The following is a 23,011-nucleotide window of genomic DNA, read 5'->3' as shown; positions in this document are numbered from 1 at the left end:
TTTTTTAATTTTAAATCTCATATTTTACCACTCCCCTGTCCAACTCCATTTTGCCTCCCTCCTGCCCTGTCTTATTTTCATTTTAAATTTTATTTTCTCCCTTTCTTAGCCTGGGTTCTAACCCTTACTCTTATTATTTTTCTCCCTCTCTCCTCTCAAAATCAGTTTTCTTTCCTCTAAACATCTCATAATATTTTTATTCTTTTTTTCTTTCTTATATTATTCTCTTTTCACCTTTATAAATCTTTGCTCCTTTGTCATAGAAATCATTTCAGTGGTTGTTTTTCTTCAACTTGGTTCCTATTTTTCACTATTTTTTCTCCAAACCTCATATTGTGGTCTTCCCTTTTCTTATTCCAATTTTCCCTATTCCCTTCCTATTTTATTTATACTGTAAGTTTTATTTTCTCATTTTCTTCATCTTGTTTCTATTTTCTATTCTTATCATTTCTCCTTCCCCTACCCTCTCAAAAATCACTTTTCTTCCCATTAGTCACTTCTTACTATTTTTTCCTTTTGTATAATGTACTTATTCTCTTTCTACCTTTTGTTAATTTTAGGTCATTTGTTGTTGATATTGCAGTGGTAGTAGGGGGTATTTTTGCTGGCAAGAGTGCCATTTGTTAGGTTGTTTTATTTTGTTCAGGCAACTCCTGTACAATGGCACAAATATGTTGTGGGTGTTGTGACGCTCAGCCAGCCAGAGGAGAGAACCCACCAATGAGCCAACAACAACCAAAATCCAATTACAACAAAACAGTATGCATACACTGAAAAAATGGAATCCCTAGAGTATCTGAGTCAGGAGTTAAAGACTACTGCACCACTGAGTCCCACAGGACTCCTACCACAAAAGTCCACCCCACAAAGACTGGGAGTCAAAGCAGATCAATCTAATATGCAACAAGAAAAATAACCACCTAAAATGGGGAGACAAAGAAACAATCCCCAAATGAAAGGTATGGAGGATCTAGGGAAAGAGTGCTAAATGAAATTGAGGCAAGCAATTTATCAAACATAGAGTTCAAAGTAATTGTTTTAAGGATGCTGAAAGAACTGAGTGAAAACTATAAGGAACCTTGTGGGAACTATATCTGTATGAAAAAAGATATAGAAACTATAAATAAGAATCAGGAGAAAAAAACAATACAATATCTGAAATGAAGTCTAAGCTAGAATGAATTAAAGTAGGCTAGATGAAGCAAAGGATTCAGTTAGCAAACTGGAAGACAAGGTAGAAAAAAAAACACCCAGAGCAACAAAACAAAACCAAAAAAAGACTCAAAAACATGAAGGTAGTTTCAGGGAGCTGCAGGATATTAAATATAACAATATTTGCATCATTGGAATTCCAGAAAAAGAAAATGAACAAGTTATTGAAAACTCATTTGAATAAAATAATGACAGACAACTTCCCTAACTTAGTGAGGGAAAAGTAAAGCAAGTTCAGAAAGTATAGAGGGCCCCAATCAAAATGAACCCAAAAAGGCCCACTGCAAGACACACCATAATTAAAATGGCAAAATTTAAGAACAAAGACTTAAAAGAAGCAAGAGAGAAACAGCTAGTAACATACAATCAAGCTCCAATAATCTATCAGCTTATTTCTCAACAGACACACTACCAGCTAGAAGGGAATGAACATATTATTCCAAGTAATAAAAAGCAAAGACCTGCAACCAAGACTATGCTACCCAGCAAGGCTGTCATTTAAAATTGAGGTGATATTAGGAGCTTCCCTGACAAAAAAAAAAAAAAACCTAAAACAGACATCCCCACCAAACTAGAATTGTAGGAGATGTTATAGAGAATGCTGGATGAGAAGGAAGATGATGAAAAGGAAAAAGAAGAAGGAGGAGAAAAAAAAAGAAAAAGAATGAAGGAGGTGGGGAACTATTAGACAGATGGATGAATAAGTTCTTTTGATTTTGTGTTTCAGGATCCTTAGGGTACAATTACAGCAGTAGAATCCTAGGTCAAAAGCACTATTAAAAAATACTGTGCCACCCAACATAGGAACAACCAAATATATAAGGAAAATCTTGAAGGACTTTAAGAAAGATATAGATAGTAACACACATATAGGAGGGTATTTTGACACCCCACTTTCAACAATGGACAGATCTTCCAAACAAAATCTTGACAAGGATATTGTGGCATTCAATAACACACTAGATCCAATGGACTTAACTGATATATAGAGAAACATTTATCCCAAAGAAGCAAAAATACACATTCTTTTCAAATGCAAATGGAACATTTTCAAAGATAGAACATAAGATAGAACACAAAATAAGCCTAAACAAAATCAGGAAAATTGAAATTATATCAAGCATTTTCTTGGGCTACAAGTGCTTGAAACTAGAAACCAACCTCAAGGAAAATCTCAAAAACATTTAACACATGGAGACTGAAAAGTATGCTATTAAACAATGAATGGGTTAAAATGAGATCAAGGAAGAAATTAAAAAGTTTCTGGAAACAAATGAAAATGAACCTACAACAGTCCAAACCATATGAGACACAATGAAGACAGTCCTGAGAGGGAAGTTCATAGCACTACAGACTTACTAAAGAAGATAGAAACATTTCAAATAAACAACCTACCCTACATCTACAAAAACTAGAGGAACAACAGGGGGTAAAGGACAGAAAGCTGTACTTGAACAACAATTAAAATTAAATAAAATATACCCTGTTCTCAAAAAAAAAAACCCACAATGAGATAACACTTTACACCAGTCATAATTGCCATCATAAACCAATCAACAAACAAGAAGTACTGATAGGTTGTGGAGAAAAGGGAACCCTAGTGCACTGTCAGTGGGAATGCAGACTTGTGCAGCCACTGTGGGAAACATTATAGAACTTCCTCAAAAACTAAAAATGGAACTGCCTTTTGACCTGGCAATTCTACTAATGGTATTATACCCTAAGATCCCAAAACACTAATTCAAAAGAACCTATATACCCCAATGTTCATAGTAGTGCAATTTACAATAGCCAAGTTCTGGAAAGAGCATAAGTGCCCATTAGTAAATGATTGGATCAAAATACTGTGGTACCTTAACACAATGAAATTCTGCACAGCAGAATGAAAGAAGGAACTCTTACCTTTCACAACAGCATGGATGAAACTGGAGAGCGGAGACTTCCGCCAAGATGGAGGCATAGGTGGATGTGCCGTGCCTTCTCACACAACCAAGATTAGAGAAAACTAAATATTAGCAACAGAAAACACAGCCAGAACACGGAAAATTGAACTTTTCGGAAGTCCGTTAACAACAAATTCTTCAGCCTGACCGGTAAGGGGCGAAACCAGCGGCTGGCGGAGCAGGGTTGCACAGGAGGACTCGGCCAGACACACTCAGGCCCGCGGAATCCAGGCGCAGGGTCAGACCTAGTGAGCGACCCAGAGAGCAACCAGGCGAGCGACCTCGGGGGAGACAGCCGGGCCCGGGGCTGCGTGTTGACTGAGGTCGCGCATTTGTGCGAGGGTGGACAGGCGAGGGAGTGGGCGGTTGGACCGGGCCGGCAGGTCCCCACGGCAAGCGGCAGTGGAGGGCGCCGCCATTTCCCCGCTCTGGCCACGCCCCCACATACAGCATCACAACCCAGCGACCTGGGAATCCAAAGCGCCGCTTCTCACACTTAAAGGGCCCGAACAAACCAAGAATGGCGCAGGAGGATCTCAGAGCCCCAGAGCCAATAAATCTAAGCGATGAAGAAATAGCAAAACTCACAGACGCACAGTTTAAAACATTGGTGATCAGGATCCTCACAGAACTGGTTGATTATACGGACAAATTAGACAAATATATGAAGGCGAAACTAACTGAAATGAATGGAATTGCACAGGACACCAATAGCAATGAAAAGGAAACTGGGACTCAAATCAATGGAGTGGACCAGAAGAAAGCAAATAATGGCCAAACAGAAAAGAGTCAAGAAGCAAGAATTCAAAGAAATGAGGAGAGTCTTAGGAACCTCCAGGACATCTTTAAACGCTCCAACATCCAAATGATAGGGGTACCAGAAGGGGGAAAGGCACAGCCACCAGTGGAAAACTTATTTGAACAAATAATAAAGGAGAATTTCCCCAATCTGGCAAAGGAAATAGACTTCCAGGAAATCCAGGAAGCTCAGAGAGTACCAAAGAAGTTGGACCCAAGAAGGAACACACCAAGGCACATCGTAATTACATTAGCCAAGATTAAAATGAAGGAGAGAATCCTAGAAGCAGCAAGAGCTAAGGGGACAGTCACCTACAAAGGAGTCCCCATCAGACTGTCAGCAGATTTCTCAAAAGAGACCTTACAGGCAAGAAGGGGCTGGAAAGAGGTATTCCAAGTCATGAAATCTAAAGACCTACAACCAAGATTGCTCTATCCAGCAAAACTTTCATTTAAAATGGAAGGACAGATAAGGTGCTTCTCAGATAAGATCAAATTCAAGGAGTTTATCATCACCAAGCCCTTATTATATGAAATGTTAAAGGGACTTATCTAAGAAAAAGAAGTTAAAGAAACATGAACAGTGAAAGGACAACAAACTCACAGTTATTAACAAACACACCTAAAATGAAAGCAAACTAAAAGGACAGCTAGATCAGGAGTGGAAACATAGAATGAAGATCTCAAGGAGGGTTAGCAACAGGGGAGTGGGAGGAGGAGAAGGGGGGAGAAGGTACAGAAAATAAGTAGCATAGACAGTAGATAGAAAATAGATGGGGGGGCAAGAATAGCATGGGAAATATAGAATCTAAAGGACTTGAGACACATGGTCATAAACTAAAGGGGGGTGATGGTGGGGATGGGGGGGTAGGGTGGAGGGGAATAAAGGGGGAATAGAACAACTGTAACAGCATAATCAATTAAAAAAAAAGAAACTGGAGAGCATTATGCTAGGTGAAATAAGCCAGGCAGTGAAACACAAATACCATATGATCTCACCCATAAGTGGAAACTAACCAACAAAACAAACAAGTGAGCAAAATACAACCAGCCATAGAAATAAAGAAAAAAACCAAGGCGCACAAAGGGGAGGGGAGAGAGGGATAATTGGGGAAAGAAGGGGAAGGGTCACCAAGGAACACATATAAAGGACCCATGGACAAAGCCAAGGGGGTGGAAGATTGAATGTGGGAGGTGGGGCTGAGTCCTCAGGGAAGGAAAAAAATTGGGACAACTGTAATTGAACAACAACTTTAAAAAGTGGAAAAAAGAAAAGAAAAGAAAAACAATGTCTTGAAACTAGTGACCAACCAGAAGTAAAAAATTCAAAAATATTCAAATACATGGAGAATGAATAACATGTTATTATATGATGAATGAGTTAATAAGTCAAGGAGAAATCAAAAAGTACCTGGAATTAAATAATAGTGAATACATAATAACCCATAATCTATGGGATACAGTGAAGTCTATCCTGACAGTGAAATTCATAGCAAAAAGATAGAAAAATCTCAAATAAACTACCTACCCTATATCTAAAAGAACTAAAGGAACAACAAACAAAGCCCAGAGTAAGTAGAAGGAAGGATTAAGATCAGTGCAAAATTAAATGACAGAAACTAAAAAGAAAAATTCAAAGGATCAATTAATTCAGGAACTGGTTCTTTGAAAGATAAACAAAATTGAGAAGGCTTTAATCAGACTGACAGAGGACCCAAAACAAATAAAATCAGAAATGAAATAGAAGAAGTAACAACCAATACCACAGAAATACAAAGGATTGTAAAAAATTACTATGAACCAGCATATGCCAAGAAATTAGAAAATGTTGGTGAAACGGATAAACTTCTAGAAACATACAATATTCCAAAACTGAATCAAGAAGAAGAAGAAAGCCTGATAACAACTAGTGAAATAGAAGTAATAATAATAAAAAAAAAAAAAACTCCCAGCACTCAAAAGCCCTGGACTGCATATCTTCACAGGAAAATTTTTACCAATCACTCAAAAAAACCTAACTCCTATTTTTCTCAAACTATTTCAAAAAATTGAAGAAGAGGGGAGACTTCCAAACTATTTTTATGAGGTAGTATTATCCTAATTCCAAAACCAGGTAAAGACACAACAAAGAAAGAAAATTACAGGCCAATATCTTTGATGAACACAGATGCTAAAATCCTCAACAAAATATTGCCAATCCTCTGGATCTAGCAATATGTTAAAAAGATCATACACAATTATCAAGTATAATTTATCCTAGGGATCAATAATGGTAAAATATTCACAAATCACCAAATAATACACCACATAATCAATATGAAGGATAAAACCATACGATCACATCAATAGATGTAGAAAAAGCCTTTAATAAGGTATGGCACCCATTTATGATATATTAAAAAACACTCAGCAAAGTAGGAATACAGGGAGCATACCTCAAAATAATAAGGCCATGTATATGAGAAACCTACTGCCAACATCATACTCAATCAGAAAAAACTAAAACCTTTTTTCTTAAGATCAGGAAAAAGACAAAGCTGTCTGCTTTCATCACCTCTCTTCAACATAGTACTGGCAGTTCTGCCCCAGCAATCAGACAAGAAAAAGAAATAAAAGGCATCCAAATTGGAAAGGAGGAAGCAAAATTATCCATGTTTGCAGACAACATGACATTGTACATAAAAAACCCTATAGTCTCCACTAAAAAAAACTACACAACCTAATAAGTGAATTTGGCAAAATAGAGGGATACAAAGCCAATATTCAGAAATCAAAGGCATTTTTGTACACCAACAATGAACTACCAGAAAAAGAAACTAGGGAAAATTCCCATACTATAGCAACAAGAAAAGTAAAATACCTAGTAATAAATCTAACCAAGGAAGTAAAAGACCTACACTCAGAAAAGTATAGAACACTGAAAAAAAATTGAGGAAGATACAAATAAATGGAAGCATATACCATGTTAATGGATTTAAAGAATTAAGATCATTAAAATGTCCATACTACCCAAAGCAATCTATAGATTCAATATGATCTTTGTTAAAATATCAATGACATATTTAACAGATTTAGAAGAAATATTCCAAAAATTTATATGGAGCCAAAAATTACTCCAGATAGCCTCAGCAATCTTGGGAAAGAAAAATAAAGTTGAAGGGATCACAATACTTGATATTAAACTATACAAGGCCATTATAATCAAAATAGCCTGGTACTGGAATAAGAACAGACACATAGATCAATGGAACTGAATAGAGAGCCCAGAAATAAACCCATGTTTCTATGGGCAATTAATATTTGACCAAAAAAAAAGTACAAGCACACAATGCAATAAGCATAGTCTCTTCAACAAATGATGGGAGAACTGGACTGGTACATGCAAACAAATGAAACTAGACCACTAACCTGCATTACAAACCAGAATAAACTTAAAATAAAAAAAAACAAAAAACTTAAATGTAAGTCATGATACCATAAAAGTCCTAGAGGAAAGCATAGGCAGGAAAATTTCAGATTTATAGCAATAGCAATATTTTTGCTAATATATCTCCTATATCAAGGGAAGCAAACAAAAAATAAACAAATAGAACATCAAATTAAAAATCTTATGCATGGCTAAAGAAACCATCATAAATATTTAAAGGGAATTGACTATATGGGAGAACATATTTGCCAACAATACATTGGACAAGGTTTTAGTCTCCAAAATATATAAAGAACTCATATGACAACACCAGGAAAACAAATGATCCAATTAAAAAATGAGCAAAAAACCTGAATTAGACACTCCTTCAAGGGGGACATACAGAGGGCCCAGAGACATATGAAAAGATGCTCAACATCACTGGCTATCAGAAAGATACAAAGTAAAACCAAAATTAGATATCCCCTCACACCTGTCAGAATATCTGTCATTAATAAGTCAACAAAAAACAGGTGCTGGTGAGGATGTAGAGAAAAGGGAACCCTGGTGCACTGTTGGTGGGAATGCAGACTGGTGCAGCCACTGTGGAAAACAGTATGGAATTTCCTCAAAAGTTTAAAAATGGAACTGCCTTTTAACCTAGGATTCCACTGCTGGGAATATACCCTAAGGACTCTGAAACACCAAATCAAAAGAACTTATCCACCCCTATGATCACAGCAGTGCTATTTATAATAGTCAAGTACTGGAAACCTGGTGTTAACTATTAGTCTTAATTCCTAAGTATCTCTCAGTTCTGCCTTCCCCCAGTTACTATTTTAATCCCAGCTACCATCATCTCTCATCATCACAGCACACTAGCTGATTAACTGATTTCTCCACATAAACTCAGTATGAATTTAATTCAATTTCTCAACCCTGCATACAGTATGACCCATCCAAAACACAAAACTAATCATGTGCCCATGCTTCCCCTCTTTCTCTAGCCACTTCAATAGCTTTCTGTGTTTCCAAAATCCATAACATACCCTATGAAGCGCCATGTGTTAAGCTCCTGAATATCTCTCCACCTGCATCTCCTAACTGCCCCCCTCCTTATTCCAGTCACACTCACAGTGACCTTCTTTCAGCCTCTTAAATCTGCTACATTCACTTCTATAATGAGACCTGTGCACATGCTGAAAAGATGTTCCTTTCATCCTCAAGCCTCTGTCCCTATTCTTTTTTTCTAATTAACCCTATCGGCTTTTGGATCTTAGCTCAAGCACCACTTACTCAGTAAGCCTTTCAGATCCAGTCTGGGTCTTTGCTGTTGATCTTGTAAAAATGTGTATCTTCACATAAGAGCTTTATCTCAGTCTGTAATTAAATATTCTTCAGGGTGACTGTAAAATTAATGTCTTCTTTCCTACTAAGTAAAAGTTCCATTTATTCAACACTATTAGCTCCTTGACAGCAGGGACTCTGTATATTTTTTACCACCCCTGATTTCTACTGCTCAGCAAAGTATGTGGCACTCTAAAGGCCCTCAATAAGTGTTTTTTGTATAAATGAAAACCTACATCCTTTCTAAGTAACACTGCTTCGCCTATAACCACTGAGAAAGAAACAAAGAGCCATGTTTTATTCCATAATGACACCATGCTACCTTCCATGGCTGATAAGACTAAAATGAGAATGATAGATATGTTTTCTTGTGTAGCGACTACCCTAAGATATAATGGCTTAAAACAACAACCATTTATTTATCTCATAACTAAATTGGGCAGCAATTTGTACTGGAACATATTGGCCAATCTGCGTCAGACTTGGTTGATCTTTGTTGGGCTCAGTCATGCATTTGTAGTCAGCTGCCAGGTGGCTGGTTGCTGGCTATCTCTGTTTGCTTGGTCTCTAAACCTCCAGCAGTCTGGGCATATTCATATGGCAGCTCTCCCAGAGAAAGAGAGGAAGTACTCAAGCCCTCTAGAGAAACAAGCATCCATCACTTCTGCTTCATTCAGCCTGCCAAAACAAGTCACAAATTCAGGCCAGGTTCAAAGAAAGGGAAATAGATTTCATCGCTTGATAGGAAGAGTTACAAAATTGGAAGTGTGGGCTTACGGGGAACTGCAGCTTCTTTTGCATTTCATTTACTAGATTGCCAGTGACTTACAGTATAATATTGAATACAAAGATGAGATAGGAAAATAAGATGCTTACTCTCAGGAATATGAATGCAGAAACACAGACTGAGCAATCCAGAGTAAGATGTGAAGCAGGAAGGAGTCAAATAGGGTGACTACAATGGGTCCTATACCAGCCAAAACTATGAAGGAACTAGAGCTCTAAATATCAGAGAAAGATAGTAGAGAATGAACGGCTCTGATACCATTCTAATGATGCAGAATGATGCAGAGGTGCTGTGGGAGAGACCCTGAGAAAGACCCTGAGACAGTAGAGAAAAAAGCTGGAAATGAGAGCTGTTTAAGTTCCACTTAGCCTTTCAATCCCAGTGCTAGTCCACACATAGCCCTACAACAGGCACTAGTTTTATTCAGGCTGAGCTCTTTGCAGCCAAAAATCTAACCAGAGTACTTGGTGAGAAATATATATATGCAATTTTTTCTTTTTCTTTTTCCTTCCTTCTAAATACAACCACGCCACATGCTCATCTACCATTCAGGGAAAAAATTCTTTGGATGCATGAATGAATTTTTTGATGGGCAACAGCAAAAATTTGAGAATACAGCTCTAAAATAGACCTGTACACTGAATGTATGTAAGTAACAAAATAAGGGTAATATTCATAGAAGAAATTCTGTGAATTCCTATGTTCATATTCAACTTTCACTCTGTAAAAAGTCAATGTTCATATATAGGTGTGCAAGAGAACCCCTTTTGATCCATCTTGCTATTCCCCAAAGATTTCCACTTGATAACCACTGATACAAAGAAACATGCACTTCGTTACAAGATGTAAACATTGCAATCTGCATGAAGAAAATCGTATTACAAGCTAAATATTACCCATTTGTATTTGCAGCCAAGTTACAGTCCACTAAATCCTAATACGTTTTTTTCAGCCAAAGCTATATTGCATTTCAACTCTCTTGTTAGAAACTGATGGTAGGAATTGACAAGATAATAGGATGGAGAAAGTTTTCAGATCTCATTTACAGCAGGTGGGAGAAGGGTCAGTTTCCTGGATAATGAAGCATTGTCTGGTTGCCCCTAAGTCACTCCAAACTCTATCCAATCCCCAGAGGCTTAGAAAGCATTTGCATTATCAATATCCTTCAGAACATTATTCTAATACCTCAAAGAAAAGTTATAATAAGTGACCTGAAAATTAAAAAACACAAATGCCAAACTTCAAATTTTAGTTAAAAAAAATATAATATACAATCCTCTTTGTAAGAGAGAAATACTTGCAATTCATGCAAACAGCTTTTAATTTATATCTAACACCGAATCTTTTTGTCTGTTTTCTTCTTTCTCTAACTAATGCATCTTGAAAGCTCCCCTTGGCAACTTGTTGCTAACAAAACACAGGGGAAAATAAAGGTGTACTGTTTCTGCTCCTCATTCCAATTCTACTCTCGTGTCTCCATTCTTCAATCTGTAGATACTTTCCCCCCACCCTTGTCTTCTAGAACAGTGCCTGATCCTGTGAGTTATGTGTTTGACTCCCCTGTGAATGCTGGGAACATAATGTTGAGGGTTAATAAGGAAAGACATAGCCCATAATATTTATGTTTTAATTTCAGCATCAAATAGCTGTCTTTAGTCTTCTAGTTTGATTCAGGTAAACCTCCACAGAATGTACTGCCAGGGTGAAGGACAGAAGGCTTTCACAGAGCTCCCAGGATTTCCAGACTGGCAATGTACACAGCATGATGAGCACCTAGATAAGTGACTCCTTTGTCAGGCTCACCAGCATCCACAAACGTAAGGAGAAACAGAATCCACGTACAACTACAATTATATTCCAGAAATAATACCATATAGATTAGTCTAGAAACTTTCACTCTGCAAAAATTTACCAAGGACCAAAGTCCTTTTTACTTAGCACTTCCAAGCCTTTATATCTTAAAGCACTGAATATCAGGAGACAATAAATACTATATGAACTATCATTGTGGGGCATGTTTTACATGTTACTCAATTTCTGACTTGTAACTTCTTCATTTATTTGAGTCCTGATTTCTGAGCCTAGGCTAATTTCTAGTGACTAATTCATCATTAGTGTTCTCATTGATTCTGAAAAGCTGCCCCCACCTCCCTGATAGTTTACTTGACATCAGCTCACATGAACTTCTCTATGTGTGAAAACAATCTTCTGGGTTTCTTTACAGATTTGTGTGCATGACAAAGGAAATAAAAGTGATTTCAAGAGATACCAAAGTAACATCTGCCCAGCCACGGTAGAGTAGGAAACAAGATTCATATGTGCATGCATATCTGTGAGGTCTCATATACTAAGGTATGTAACATACAAGAGAGAATAGTCACTTTTACTTTCTTTCTTAAGAGAAAAATTTCAGTGAAACTGACTGAAACTTAACTCTTTAGTTCCATTCCTACTTTACAATATAATGGTCATGGTGGCATTGTTACCATAAATAGTTAGCCTGAGAGTCAGCTGGAGCACCAGGGAGTCTTCCCCTTGGCCAAAATGATGGCAGGGGAAATGTTCTTATGCTGAGCACACCAAAAGCTAGAAAAATGAATGGACAGGGCCCAAGCACGCCAAAGAGATGGATAGGACCTGAGTGCGCCAAAAGCTAGACATATGGATGAACAGGGGCCACACACCAAAAGCTAGAAATATGAATGGATAAGGGGAAAAAGCTCTCCCCACCACATCCCTATAAGAACCTCAGGCTTGAGCAGGAAGATTGAGATGCTCTTTGAGACGGAGTCCACCATCCCCCCAGGTCATGGGCCATGTAAGTAAAACCTCCAGCATCTGCCTCAGGAGTTTTGCTTCTGCTACAGCAGGCAGCCAAACCTCCCTTTTGTTTGGTTACAGCATTACTATTAGTAGTGGAACAGCTGAGACTATTATAAAATTTGTATCATTTCTGTGTTGGCCATTTCTCATTTTCTAATATCCCCTAATTATTATCACATGTTTGTCAGCATAAAAATTATTAAAATAAAAAAATCATGTTGCCTGTGTTCTGGCAAAAAAGTCAGGAGTTAAGCATTAAGACCCATCTTCCTACTCTTGTTATTCAAAGTCCTAAGAAGAAAAAAAAATAAAGAGGCACTTGCGGAGCCTGTCTGGTCAGGAGGACCTGCGCTGGGCCAGAAAAGGGGCTCTGGGATTAAAGCAGGAAGGTCTGTGGAGTGTTCTCCAGCAACTGGTTCACTCTGTTTTCAAAGCACTCTTCTCATAATTATCTTGGACCCAGAAGCACTGACCAGCATGTTCTCCTAAGAAGAAAGTGATAATGAATACATTCTTAAGATGGAGAAGAGCCACTTAATGTGTCCCTACCATACTAGAAGGCTCGCTGTTGTTCAGTTTTTTCAGTCTTGTTTGTTGATAAACTTTGGTTTGGTTTGGATTTGTTATTTGTGTTTGGATTTGATTTGATTTGCACAGTAGTTTTAATTCCTTTACATCTAATAACGTGAAAATCACTCCACAGGTTTACTAACTTTCTTGCTGTCTTCTCTACTTTGTTCTTCTCTCTTACTTATCTTCTCTGCCAGTTCTCAACATCTATTATGATTATAAATATATCTTACATTTATATGGCATTTAGTATATAAGTACAAACATGTCATATTCATTTAAGACTCATAATAACCAAAACTTCTGGTCAAGATGGAGGTGCAGGTAGACACACTTGACCTCCTCACACAACGACAGAGAGAACTACAACTAAACCTCAAAACAAATAATACTCAGAACTATCCAAAAATCAAACTGTATGGAAATCCGAGAGCCAAGGATTTAAAGAAATCACATTCACCCAGATGGGTAGGAGGAGTGGTGATGCAGAGATGGGCAGATAAGTGAGAAGACCCAGCGTGGCACAGAGAGGCAGTGGTGGCAGCAGAACAGAGTCTCACATTCACAAGTGGTGGATGAAAATCAGGAGGGATACCTTGGGAGAGAGTCATTCCAGCCCCAGGCCAGACCACACAGCCCAGAGGTCAAGCGCTGGGAAGGTAAATCCCCTTAACTTCTAGATGTAAAAACCAGTGGGGGTTGCAGCAGCAGAAGAAACTGCTGGATATTCAGGTGACTCCACTTAAAGAATCCTGATGGTCTTTCAATATATGCCAACCCGCCCACTCTGGCATTCAGCAGCAGGGTAACAGCTGGAAGGGTGCCAGTCATATACCATGAGTAGCTAAAGTGACTGGAAACTGGGAGAGTGCCAAGCAAACCTCTAGAGGCCAGGTAGTGGCACTGTCCCCTCTCCAAACCCTCCCCCTAGACAGAGCCACAAGGTGGTGAAATGGGTTGCCCCAACCTGGTGATTACCTAAGGCTCCACCCCACATAATTTATAGGTGCTTTTTCTACAATAGGCCACACTACTAAGACAAGGAAGCAAAGCAGCTCTACCTAGTACACAGAAACAAACACAGGGAGGCTGCCAAATTGAGGAGTCAAAGAAATATGGCCCAAATGAAAGAACAGGACAAAAGCCTAGAAAAATAACCACACAAAACAAACATAACCAACCTATCAGATAAAGATTCAAAACACTGGTGACCAGGATGCTCAAAGAACTCATTGAGAACAGCAATAACGTAAAGGAAGAAACAGAGGTTACACTAAGTGAAATTTTTAAAAAATCTACAGGGAACTAAGAGTAAAGGGTAGAAAGTTAGGATTCAAGTCAATGATTTGAAAATAAAGAAGAAATAAGCATTCAACCAGAACAGCAAGAAGAAAAAGTAATTTAAAAAAGCAAGAATAGTATAAAAAGCCTCTGGAACATCTCCAAACATACCAACATCTGAATCATAGGAATGCCAGGAAGAGCAAGAAATTAAAAACTTTTTTGAAAAAACAATAGAAGAGAATTTCCCTAATTTGGCAAAGGAAGTAGATATACAAGTCCAGGAAGCACAGAGAGTCCCAAACAAGATGTACTCAAAGAGGACCACACCAACACACATCATAATTAAAATGTCAAAGGTTAAAGATAAAGACAGAATCTTAAAAGCAGCAAGAGAAAAGAGGAGAGCTACCTACAAAAGGAGTTCCAATAAGATGGTTGGTTGATTTCTAAAAGAAACTTTGCAAGCAAGAAGGGACTGGCAAGAAGTATTTAAAGTGATGAAAGACAAGAACACACAATCTAGATTACTCCACCCAGCAAAGCTATCATTTAGACTGGAAGGGCAGGTACAGTTCTTCCCAGACAACTTAAACCTAAAGGAGTTCATCATCACTAAGCCATCATTAAATGAAATGTTAAAGGGACTTATTTAAGAAAAAGAAGAAAATTAAAACTATGAACATTAAAATGACAACAAAATCACAACTATCAACAATGAAATCTAAATAAAACAGCCTAAGTAAACAACCAAAACAGGAACAGAATCATAGACGTGGAGAAAATTTGTAGGGTTATCAGCTGGGAGGGGAAATGGGAAGAACGGGGAAAAAGATACAGGGAATAAGAAGCATAAATAATAGATACAAAATAGACAAGGGGATGTTAAGAACAGTATAGGAAATGGGGAAGCCAAAGAACATATATGTACAACCCATGGACATGAACTAAGGTGGTGGGACTGCTGGGTAGAGGTGGGGTACCAGACAGAGGGGGGCAAAGAGGAAAATTCTATAATAGCATAATCAACAAAATATATTTAAAAAAACTAATAATAACCCTTTGCAATGCATATTATTGTCACCGTTTCACAAATTTTAAAAAGAAATGGAATTAGGTGACATCAGAAAAATGGCAGTGTAAGAGGTCTCCTGAGTCTCTCTCCTTGAAGTTTCAACAATTTCAACAGCTATAATTTAATGAAGGATTCCCTGTTCAATGCACAAACACATCTAAGAGATCTGCACATTGAACCATCTAAAAATGGGTAGGCAGGAGCAAATTGGAGAGGTGGAAAGGAAAAAGAGCTGAAATGGACCAGAGACAGAGCCCAGATTTAGAGCTTATAGCCCAGAGGTAAATATGGGGCCCAGCTGGGAAAGGGGAGGAAACAGGTTGCCATTGGCACTCCAGCCAGGAGGAGCAAAGGGATGAGTGAGCATTCCTGCAGGAGTGGGCAGTGTGAGCTGCAGCTGAGCCCAGTGACCTGGGCAGCAAGGAAGCACAGAGGCGTAGCCACAATTGTTTGGCAATAGGCATTCTAGACAGAGAAACAAAGCCAGGGAGCCTGGCCGCGTCACCTCACCCTCCCAGATCTTACCTCTCCTAACCCTTCCAGAGGTAGCAGCAGGACTCAGAGGAAGAAGCTATAACAGTAAGTACCAGATAAAACCACGGTATCTGTGAACCTTAAAACTAGTACCACAGAAACACTTTTTCCCTGAGAACAGACACACTTCACAATTAATCCAGGGTTGGGTGGAGACACAGAGGGAGGCAGCAGAGATCTCCCAGTCACCATTACTGGTTTGGCAGAGCAACAAAAGCAGCAGCCAAACTTCCGGAGCTCACCCCAACCCCACACATCACAGCTGCACTGATGACAGCTTCTGGTTGCCAAGGATAGCACTGGGATTTCACTATTTAGAGCCCCATTGTCCATTGCATTCCCATGGCATCGCAGGGCAACCGGATCACAGGGCAGGGGCCCACCTTCTCAGGGAACGAAGGCTATTTCCACTACCCCACAGAGATCTGAACAGCCAGAGCAGTCAAGCGATATAAAAAAACAAAACAAGACAAAAAAGATCAAAAAACAAAAACAACCAAAAAAACAAAAAAAGACACTTGTGGTTTAGCACCACCTACTGGAAAGTAATAGAAAGACTTGTTATCAATCTACTAGAGAAGTACCACTCAGTCATCAAAACAGATTTGTATTTCAGATTTAAGCACAAGAAAAGGCAGAACATGTTTCTGGTGACACATTGTAGAGAATGAGAAGGACTATAAACATGTCAGGAAAAGGATTTATTTTATTAGAAAAGCCTACTGCATTAGAAATGGGCCTGTCATTACTCCATTGGCTTCTCCTAAAAAGACTTTGTAAATAAAAATTTACCGGCCTAATCAAAAATAAAAGAATAGTGAATGGGAAAAAATACTATGACTATCCAAGGTAACAAGGTAGCTCACAAAGAAAACAAAAAGGGGTTGTGTCTTTGGTACAGACACTGGGGTGGTGTTAGAGGGTGATGTGGAAATTGTTAATCTTGTGTAAAGCAACTTTAATAAATTCTTTCAAGGTCACAAAAAAGAAAAAAGTAAGCTCCAGAAAAAAAATTTTAAAACATCAAAATATGTGATTTAAATGACAGATAATTCATAATTGCAGTTAAAAATTTAAATTAGATGAAAGAAAGCACAGATAGGAAGTTTAAAAAACTCAGAAATGAAATCAATGAGAAAAATGAGTACTTTATCAAAGAGATTTAAACTTTAAAAAAGGACCAAATAGAAATTCTGGAGATTCAGAACTCAATAAAAAACATACAGAATGACCTAGCAAGCATTAAAAAAAAATACAGCTGACTAGATGGAGGGAAGAATTAGTGATACCAAGATAGAAGTCTAGAAATGACACAGAGGAAAAAAAGAGAGAGACTTGAGCATTAAAAAAATTAAAGAACTATGAGAACTATGTGACTCCATCAGGAAAAGCAATGTAAGAATAATAGGCATCCCAGAAGAAGGGGAGAACGAGATAAGACTGGAGAGCCTATTCAAACAAATACTTGATGAGAACCTGTCCAACCCATGGAAAGAGTTAAATAAATCCAAGAAGCGAACAGAATACCCAATTATGTCAATCTAAAAAGGCCTTCTGCAAGGCACATTGTATTAAAACTGTCAAAAAATGACAAAGAAAGAATTCTCAAGGAAGCCAGGAAAAAATGAAGAACAAAACTTATAAAGGAAAGCCCATTAGACTTCTCAGCAGCACCTGGGGAAACCCAGGATGGTGGCAGAGTAGATGGAAACTACACTCACCTTCTCCCAGGACTAACCTGGAATTACAATTAAAATATTGAACAATCAACCTGAATAACCAATGGGAGAGTAGCTGAACAGAAGTCTTATAATCAAGGATTTATGGAAGAAGGCACAGTGACATTGGTAGCAAGGGCAGAATTAATAAAAGGGCTGCCTCATTTCTGGGGCAGTGGCTGAGACACTGGAGGGATAGCTCAGCTGCAAAGGTTCCCCATGGGGAGCATGTGGTCTGAATCCACACCTGGCTCCCCAGCCCAGAGCACCAGAGTCTAGAAGAAGCACCCACATAACATCTGGCTTTGAAAATCATCAGCGATTCTGCCTGGTAGGAACAGGAGCCTGCAAGAGACACAGCTGCCCCCTTCAAGAGCCAATGCACAAAATCTCACTTGCAACCCCTCACCCTAAGCTCTGACAGAGGAAGGGCAGAGCAGACTAGAGTCAAAAGAGGAGACACTGGGTTTGTGACCAAAATAGTTGTGCTGAGTCACTCTCCCACTCTTCAGGCTCCAGCTTTCTTGGGTAGAGCGCTCCTTTCTATGTGGTCAGCACCTGGGGAAATACAATAACACCGCCCTCTGGAACTCTGATGCCCCAACCTGCAGAGCTATACCCTGCTGAGGAGTAAGTTGCCTAGGCAAGAGTATAGATGTCTGAGCAGATTTAGGGGTTATCTGTGACTGAGCTGTGTAGCTCTCATAGGGAGGCCACTCCTCCCTCTTTCCCCCAAGCCTGACCAGCAGTTCCTCTTGTGGGAGATTCATAAGTCCCACCCTTCTGATTCCTGGTGGCCCTACGCTATTGAGCTGGATTCTTCACAGAATCTGGAACAGACTGAGTTATGTGCCTCTAGGATGAGGACCATTTTTCCCTTGCATGCCCCACCATTACAGAGGACCCCCTTCTCATGAATAAACTCTGCTGGCTTCGCCGCTACCACTCCCTGAAACCCTGTCCCAACACAGAGCTCCACAGGCACTCCATAGGTAGCAGCAAGACTTGGTATAAACTGGGACAATGTTGAGTGGCCTCAAACCCAGCATGACACCAAGATTCAATTTGTATTAATCTGTTAAACACCACTTGCCCCTACCTGAAAACCTTCATCATGAAACTCGAGTTTCACCAGAGACTCTTTCAGTGACTGAGCCTAACAGGCAGCTGGGATGCAAGGACAGGAAGATGCAGATCTTGGGGTGCTTTGCTCCACTGCTGACCTGCCCCCAGACAGAGTGCTGGTGGAAGCCAGCGTTGGTGCACAGTTTGATCCTTCCCATGTCCACTCAAGCCAGCAGAGGCCACCACAAACTGGATTGCTTTGTAGCTCCAAACAGGTCAGCCAGGGCCAGTCACAGGAAGCATATGATATTGGTCTGCACCAGATTCACACCCAAGAGGCCCCAGAAGCAATATATCCAGTGGTCAGCTTTAGACAACAATAGAGCAGGACCCAATTAGCTTCACAGGTGGCATATCTGAAAGGGAGATCTCAGCAGATGCCAGATCCTGCTATGGCAAGTTATACTTAGTGTACTCAGACCCTACAAACAACTCGTACACGGTGGTCAAGGTTGATCCTCACAGTCAGCAGCCTGAGAGTCAAGCCCACACATGAATAAGCCAATAGCAATCAAGACTCAATTACAGCATGAGGAACCACGTAAGCCACACAAGACACATTCCTCTAGCACCCAGATCAGGTGATCAAGAAAACTGCACCACTGAATCCCAGAGGACACCTACTATATAAAACCACCTACCAAGATTGGGAGTTGCAGCAGATATACCTAATACGTAGAAACAAACACTAAGAAGCTGCCATAATGAGAAGACAAAAAAAATTCCTAAACGGAAAGAACAGGAGATATCTCCAGAAAAAGAGAAAAATGAAATGGAGGCAAGAAATTTATCAGATATAGAGTTCAAAAAAATGGTTATAAGGATGCTCAAGGAACTTAGTGAGAACTATAGCAACATAAAAAGGACATAAAAATTTCTTGAAAAGCAGTCAGAAATAAAGAATACAATATCTGAAATGAAGAATACACTAGAAAAAGTGAACAATAGGTTGGATGAAGCAGGGGATTGAATCAGTGATTTGGAAGACAAATTAGCAAAAAACAATCAAGCAGCAAAAAGAAAAAAACAACTTTAAATGAGGAACTAATTGATATCTTCAGAGTATTTCACTTCTGAAATAGTAGTGAATATATATTCTTTTAAGTGCACATGGAACACTTTCTAGGATAAACTACATGCCAGGACAAAAAAACAAGACAATAAATTTGAAAAGATTGAAATCATATCCAGCATCTTCTTTGACTATAATGGTATGAAATCGGAAACCAGTCACAAGGGAAAAACTGAAAAGCACACAAAGAAATGGGGGCTAAATAACATGTTACTAAACAATCAATAAGTTAACTACAAGATCAAGGAAGAAATCAAAGGATACCTTGAAACAAATGAAAATGGAACACAACAACCCAAAATCTATAGGATACAATGAAAGCAGTTCCAAAGGGGAAATTCATAGCCATAGGCCTACCTCCAGAAACAAGAAAAATTTCAAATAAGCAATCTAAAATTACATTTAAAGGTACTGGAAAAAGAAAGAATAACAATGTCCAAAGTGAGTAGAAGAAAGGAAATAATAAAGATCAGAGCAGAAATAAATGAAATAGTCTAAAAAAACAATACAAAAGATCAATGTGTTCATAAACTGGTTCTATGAAAAACAATCTGCCAACAAAATTGGACAATCTGGAAAAAATGGGTACATTCCAAGAAACATAAAATCTTCTAAAACTGAATCAGGGAGAATCAGAAAATCTGAATACACAGGTTACAACTAGTGAAACTGAAGCAGTAATAGAAAAAATCCCAACAAACAGAAGTCCTGAACTGGATGGCCTCACGGGTGAACGTTACCAAACATCCAAAGGAGAACTAGTACCTATCCTTCTCAAACTATTTCAAAAAATTCAAGAGGAGGGAAGACTCCCAAGCTCATTTTATGAGGCCAGCATTTTTCTAATTCCAAAAATAGATAACAATACAACAAAAAAGAAAAATTATAAGCCAATATCCCTGATAAACACAGATGCTAAAATCCTCAACAAAATGTTAGCAAATCAGATCTAGCCATACATTCAAAAGGTCATTCTGGAAAAGCAAGGTTGTTACAATATCTGTAATCAATACCCATGATAAACAAAATGAAGAGTAACCACATGATCAAGTGCTGCCAAATGCTGCCAGATGCTACCAAAGCATTTGATAAAATCCAGCATGCATTTATAATAAAAACTCTCAGCAAAGTGGAAATTGAGGGAACATACCTCAATATAATAAGGCCATATATGACAAACACATAGCCAACATCATACTCGAAAAGGAAAAGCATTGTCTTTACAATCAGGAACAAGAAAGGGATGTCTGCTTTCCCTACTGTAATCCATCATCATCCCAGAAGCCCTGGACACAGCAATCAGACAAGAAGATACAAAAGATATCCAAATTGGAAAGGAGGAAGTAAAATTCTCATTACTTGCAGATAATATGATACCGTACTTTTAAAACTTTAACGTTCCAACATCCGAATTATAGGGGTACCAGAAGGGGGAAAGGCACAACCACCAGTTGAAAAATTATTTGAACAAATAATAAAGGAGAATTTCCCCAAGCTGGCAAAGGAAATAGACTTCCGAGAAATCCAGGAAGCTCAGAGAGTCCCAAAGAAGTTGGACTCAAGAAGGAACACACCAAGGCACATCATAATTACATTAGCCAAGATTAAAATGAAGGAGAGAATCCTAGAAGCAGCAAGAGCTAAGGGGACAGTCACCTACAAAGGAGTTCCCATCAGACTGTCAGCTGATTTCTCAAAAGAGACCTTACAGGCAAGAAGGGGCTGGAAAGAGGTATTCCAAGTCATGAAAACCAAAGATCTACAACCAAGATTGCTCTACCCAGCAAAGTTTTCATTTAGAATGGAAGGACAGATAAAGTGCTTCTCAGATAAGACCAAATTCAAGGAGTTCATCATCACCAAGCCCTTATTATATGAAATGTTAAAGGGACTTACCTAAGAAAAAGAAGATAAAAAAGATGAACAGTGAAAGGACAGCAAACTCACAGTTATTAACAACCACACCTAAAACAAAAGCAAACTAAGAGGATAACTAGATCAGGAGCAGAACCATAGAAATGAAGATCTCATGGAGGGTTAGCAACAGGGGAGTGGGAGGAGCGGAAGGGGGGAGAAGGTACAGAAAATAAGTAGCATAGACAGTAGATAGAAAATAGATAGGGGGGAGGGTAAGAATAGTAGGGGAAATACAGAATCTAAAGAATTTGAGACACATGTTCATGAACTAAAGGGGGAAATGGTGGGGGAGGGGTATGCAGGGTGGAGGGGAAGGGAGGGGGGAATAGAGCAAATGTAATGGCATAATCAATAAAAAAAATAATATATTGGGAAAAAAAAAGAAAACTTTAAAGACTCCACCATAAACCAACTAGATATGATAAATAAATTCAGTAAAGCAGTAGAATTAAAAATAAATATTTAAAAATTGGTTGCATTTTTCAACGCCAATAATGAAGTATCATAAATGGAAACTAAGAAAACAATCCCATTCACAATTGCAACAAAAAAAATACCTACAAGTAAATTTAACCAAGGATGTAAAAGCCCTGTACTGAGAAAACAATAAGACACAAAAATGAAGAAAATGCAAATAAATGGAAACATATTCTGTGTTCATGAATAGGAAGAATTAGCATCATCAAATTATCTATATTTATCAAAGCAATATATAGATTCAATGCAAAATCAAGCGAGTAATGGTATATTTCACCGAACTAGAACAAATTTGCCAAAAATTTATATGGAACCACGAAAGACCCCAAATAGCAAGAGAGATCTTGAGAAAGAAGAACAAAGTTGGAGGAATCATGGTACATGATATCAAGCTATACTATAAAGCCATAGTAAATAAGGCAGCATGATACTGGCATAAAAACAGACATATAAATCAATGGAACAGAATAGGGAGCCCAGAAATAAATGCACACCTTTATGGTCAATTAATATTTGACAAAGAAGGCAAGAATATACAAAGGGGTAATAATAGTTTATTCAATAAATGGTTCGGGAAAATTTAACAGATACGTGGAAAAAATTAATTAGACCAACTTTTTACACATTCCTCAAGAATAAAATCAAAATGGATAAAAGACTTAAATGTTACATTTGAAACCATAAAAATCTTACAAGAAAACATAACCAGCAGAACCTTGGATATTTCATGTAGCAATATTTTGTTCTGATATATCTCCTCAGGCAAGGGAAACAAAGAAAAACATTTAAAAACTAAACAGGTTTTGCACAGCAAAGGAAACCATCAACAAAATGAAAAGAGAAAACACTGAAGAGGGAACATATTTGCCAATGATACGTCTGTATGGGGTTAATATCCAAATTTTATAAAGAATTTCTAAAACTTA

The sequence above is a fragment of the Artibeus jamaicensis genome, unplaced genomic scaffold (assembly GCF_021234435.1).
Source record: "Artibeus jamaicensis isolate MK-2021 breed Jamaican fruit bat unplaced genomic scaffold, CSHL_Jam_final scaffold_286, whole genome shotgun sequence".
Classification (NCBI taxonomy): domain Eukaryota; kingdom Metazoa; phylum Chordata; class Mammalia; order Chiroptera; family Phyllostomidae; genus Artibeus; species Artibeus jamaicensis.
This window is presented reverse-complemented; position numbering follows the sequence as displayed.